Raw genomic sequence first — 5,921 nt, forward strand, 5'->3', positions numbered from 1 at the left:
GAGGGTGGGGAGGGATAGCATGGGGAGAAATGCCAGATATAGTTTTCACCTAAAATAAAAAAATAAAAAAATAAAAAGAAGATGTACACATACACACAGTTTATCAAATTATTTGCAAATTCTATATTTACAACTTTGCCAACTCACTGTAAAGTGCAATTGTAACCCCAAATCTAATTCTTCTGGTGCTTTTATGGTCATTCATAAGCCTGCATAGAGCTGTGAAAAATTGGCATCACCTTCAGCATACCAGCTGAGGGTCTAGGAAGGCAACTCTCTGTCTTCTTATTTCAGCTCTCATATTTAAATAAGTGTACTCTTCGCACTCTATTGTATACCACCTTTTTACATTTTGTGCTTTTTGCTGGTGATTTTACTATTTGAAATGGCCCCCAAGTTTATTACTGAAGCACAGCCTAGTGTTGCTAAGTGCGACCTGACAGAGAAAATACATGTGTTAGGTGATCTTCGTTCAGAAATCAGTTATAGGGCCAACAGGTTGTAAGTTCAATGTTAGTGAATCAACAGCATATAATAAACAACATATTGAAACAGAAACACACATGCAAAGAAATTATTTACTGATTGATTGACAAAAATGTTGTTACCAGAAGTTCACAGGAACCTGAAACCTGCCTGTATTTACACTGGGACCAATGGGATAGGATGTGCTAATTCTGTGTTCATGGACACTTTATAGAGCATAACTACCATGAATGAGATTCAACTTTCAACTATATGTGTTCTTTGTTTTTTTTTTTTTCAATATTATAGTCCTTCCTAAGGTAAAGGGGATTCTGTAAAAGCAGGGCCTTGTCTATGCCAAGAATGTAGCAGGTGCCCAGTCATAATCCTACATTATTACATCAATTGACCTTCCAAAAATTTCAGTGTTGTAGGAGCTACTGCGTGCATTCTACATTAAAGATGCATATATCTAGCAAATCAACACTTGCTGAAAATCAAACAATGGCAATTGTCAGTGCTAAGGTGTGAAACCAGGTACTACTTTGAGTTCCTACTCTGCCCAATACTGCTCAAGGTGAAGTTGGTGGACAACTATATGGCAGCTGAATGAAATAAAGGAAGGAATACGTGAATAAATTAAACAAGTCAATATCAGGTATATATAATTCTAAGCTGAATTAATCATCTCAACTCACAGCAATCTCATATCCCTTGTTATTAAACTAATTGTGATATGAAGATCTATTATTATTTCTAGATTAAAATTCCAAATAGATAACATGCAAAAATTAAACCTGGAAGCAGCCTCGAGTCGATTGAAGATCAAAGAACTAGAATCAGAAAATGTAAAATTCACTCCTAGCTCAGGCTACTTTTTTCTGCAGTTTAGAGGGCATTGATGTACATATAAGCGTTATCTTCCCTGCCCTCCTTCCTGTATTGTCCAAGGAATCAAGGAGGATACCGAATATAAAAGCAATTTGCAAATGGCTAAATGTTACAATATATTATTGAGATAATGAATAATCATTATGCAATATTAATAATTTTTCTAATATTTAAAACAAATGTTAATAAAATCATAAGGAGGGAGTTTTAGAATAAATAAGCTCATTTTTATAATAAGAAAGCATGTGAAATCAAAGACATACACACAGATTAACATCACTCAGGCACAAGAGTTTTGCTTTTCCTTCAGGCTAATGGGATTGATTTTATGCACAGTGCTCACCTGATAGCTCTATTAGCCTTTTTTTTTTTTTCTTTCTAGAAATCAGTGGGGCCAGTGCACAAGTAAAATCAAATAAAGAAAGGACCATTGACCCAGTTGCAGCTTGACAACTGTGACACAGAACACCTTCCACTCACAGACCTTGAGCTTTAGTTTTTGCCTCATGAGGCCTTCTGAGCTGTCACGTTGACTTAATTGTTTCTTTGGGGAGTAAGAAGTGATAGTTGACCATGATTTGTGTTGATTTTCAATAAAGTTACTGCCAGGGGTATTTAAGCCAAAACATCTGCCTGACAGCTTCATTGGCACCAGTGTATGTGACACTAATAAAGAAATGAAAAAGAGATTTCCTTCCATTGTGCATTTTCTCCATTTTCTTTGGCAGGTAGAATTCTAAGCTCTGCAATAGCCAGGCCAAGCCTGCTTGTACATCATTCTTGCAAATAACCATTTGCTCAATTAGTCTGAGCAATTTAGAAAGTGTTCTTTGTCACTTTACTTACTTAGAATGTGAGCCAGGTGGATGTGAGCTTTGTTTTTGTTTTAATATAATCTCGTATCTGATATTACACTAAAACAGAAATATGATTTTTTATTATTTCTGGTTCAGAGATAGAGAAAAATTCAATTATGAGATTCAAAAAATGTATGTACTTTTCTTCTATTTTCAGAAAAAATAAACCAAAAGAAAACAACTTTAAAAATTAACATGTGTGGAGGGATAGTTCAACACAAAGAAAAGAAATGAGGGAGGGAATATGAAAGAGAGAAAGATAGAAGAAAAGAGGGGGATAACAGCTGATAGAGAAAAACAAAAACATTCGATAGATTTTGAGGTATGTCTGGGACTGGCTCTATTTATATAAGTGATTTTTTTAATAATCCCATTTTGTTTTGCTTTGTTGTCTTAGATATATATATGGATTTCTGGCTAAGTCCTTCTGCCAATTCTCAGATTATTTATTGTATATAAAATAGCCGCAGAAACCTATTTCGGTGGAAACTTCTGTAGAAGTGGTTACAGCAATATCAAGAGTAAGGTTGGAATAGAATCAATATGATTGATTTGGTTTAGACCAACATTTGTCTAAATTAATCAAGATAATAGATTGGTCAAAATTCAAATAAGTGTTATAGGAATTCAGATACCAAATTGTTAAAAGAAAATTATGTAATTAATTTTTTAAATTTCTTCTTTGTGCTTTATAATCAACCTATATTTGAATGCTTTAAATCCAGTATGTTTTGATTGAGGATGAAAATTAGTTGTTTGCAGCAGATGCAGCAGTGATTACCTTTGATTCAATTATGTTGGGTGTGGGATCAGTGATTCTTTCATATTGCTCTCATTACAAATAATAAAGGGAAATATGATGAAATGTTTGAATGATTAACACATGCCTTCATAATATGAATATACTTAATATTTTTTCACAACATGATAATATAAAATTGCGCTCATCCAGAGGATATCCACATGTCCCAACTCCACTTAGTGAAGCAAGTTTAAAGTGGGGAAAGAGGGAAATTAGTATATTGTAGACAACTGGCTTTTTGAAAATCAGACAGGTATCAAGAAAACTTTGTGACCAAGATAGAAAATATATGTTGAGGAGAAAATGTTTTTCTCCAAAACATGTTAAAGATGAGATAACTGTTTTTTACCTAATATGCCAAGTGTGTTTTGCAGCCATAGCAACTCCAATTCACACCTATAAAGAAGCACAGGTGGTGCTGGTTTTACAACTCAGTTCATTCATAAGCAACCAATTCATTGCTTATGATACATTTACATTTTAAGTTTAGGGGCATATTTTTCCTTTTGGGAAAAACACTTCAAACTTTCAACCTTGTACAAATAGATAACCTGCGATTATTCTTAGAACTCATTTTACATTGCTGGATATCAAGTTACTATCATAAAAAAAATGGTTAAAATATTTTTTACTAATATGCTATCTATTTTAAATAAACACAGAGTGTTTTATTTAAGTAATACATAGTGACATAAAATTTGTTTTTAACTATAGAATTTTTTCTACAGATAAGGCACAGATAAATGTCTAATATTTCGTTAGCTGAATTAGACACTCTTTTTAGATTAAATAATATGCATATTTTTAAATGTTTTATATTTCTATATTGTCTTCTACAAAGATTGACATGTTCCCTAATACATAAAAATTCCCATTGTCCAATTTCCTTATCAATACTAGACTTACAAATACTAATCTGGCAAAAAAAAAAATGAAGGTAATTAATTTTGGGTGTAAGTAGTCTATAGTTTACATGCCTTTCATTTATGTGTGAATTTAGGCACTTCTTTATATATGGCCAATTTATACTTCTTGTTTTCCTCAAATTGCCTGTTTACATTCTTTACTATTTTCATTTAACTTATATGACATTTTGTCACTGATTAATTTGTCTATAGGTCTACTTTTTCTGTTTAATAAAATAATTCTGTTTTTCACTCTACATATTATCTCTTTTCTTATAATTTTGTTTAAGGTTTTATTACACAAAGAAAAAATTAATTATTATATTTCACTATTGATCAATACTGACCTTTTCTAATGCAGACACATTGGGAAATATAATGAAAGCAATAGAGTATTTTGCTAGGGAGAAAAAGTGCTCAGGAAATTTTGCTTACAGATGTGAAAGATTCACGAACCATGTGAGTTTGTAATGGACTAAATGCAAAAGTGTGTCTTCTTAGTTGTCTTATAAGTACTATGCCTTTAATACTCTTCTTTCAATCATACTTGTGTAAACATCTACCTTAATATTTTCTAGTTATTTAAGGATTTTTGTATTTTCACAAGCTCATTTATTCAGAAAATTATTATTGTTAAATAATGATATGAATAAGAAATTCAAATCTGTACATATACAGTTCAAATCATCTGACTGCAATGCAACAAAAGGCATAAATTAACTTGTTGTAAAATATTAGAAATATAAAAATAGGTAATCTCTTTAATAACTAATATATCAAAAAGGAAGTCCAAAAGCAACATTTAGAAAAGTTGTAGAATATAATGAAAAGAGTAGAAACTATGAATTGTAGTTAAAGCTAAACTCAAAGCCAAATTTGTTTTGGAAAATCTTTGACAATGCAGTCAAATACAGTCTCCAAACAATGTTTTAATGAAATATTTATAAAATAGAACAATTGTCATGCTAACACCAGGTACAAACATTATTTATAGTAATGGACTGAATTTTACAAATTAATTGTCTAAGTGACAGTATATTTAGACAATTTGTAAATTAATTTGTAAGTATATTTAGACAATTAACAGTAATTTGGTGCAAAAGTAGTAGTAGTATACCTGAAAAAATAAGTAAATGGTGGTTTTCTTTAAGGGGTGAAATTACAGACAATTCTCTTTATTTTTCCTCAAGTATATTATTAATTTCTCTTTGAAAAAAATGTTACTTTTAATAAAGCAAAAGTAAATGCAGAACTACGTGTAATCATAAAATTGTAAGAGGGGTGTGTGTGTGTGTTGTGTGTGTGTGTGTGTGTGTGTGTGTACTTTTTATACCATAAACATGAAAGAATTGTTTACTGGGTTTTCCAATGCTCTTCCCCAGAAGGAGTAGGGCTGTAAGCCAGAGAGAGATAGAGATACACACTAACACCTTAAACACCTTTCCTAGAATATAGAGCACATAATGCACTAATTAGTAACATGAAGATGGAGTGCACACCATCATGATGCAAACATTAGCATTATGTACAGTTGGATCAAGAGTCATCATAGAAAGTAAAAGTACATACTGAATGAGGTATATCTGAAAAATGCTGAATGATATCATGGATGGAGAGTTCCTTGGCAAAACCAATGAATTTCTTAATCAGAAATACTCTCATGCTGGCAAAAAAATTCTCAGATAAAATTTGTCAAGGTAAAGAGCTTGCTCTTTAGATTTGAAATTTATTTCAAAGTCTACCATAAACACAAATTGACAAATTATGTTCCATTTATCTTCCTTTTAAAATAAATTTTATTGTTAGATACATATCTGTCATTGCCATATAGTTTTTGAAATTATATTTAATTTTAAATATAATTTAAATATTTAAAGCCATATGAGGCAATTATTGGCTAATTTCATCTTATGAATGAAGGAGTCAAGCTCTTACATTTCCAGTATCTTCCTCAAGGCTACATATATTCTAAACTGCTAAACTTAAATTAAGGCTTTAGAA

Source organism: Cebus imitator, unplaced genomic scaffold (genome assembly GCF_001604975.1).
Source record: "Cebus imitator isolate Cc_AM_T3 unplaced genomic scaffold, Cebus_imitator-1.0 Scaffold100, whole genome shotgun sequence".
Classification (NCBI taxonomy): domain Eukaryota; kingdom Metazoa; phylum Chordata; class Mammalia; order Primates; family Cebidae; genus Cebus; species Cebus imitator.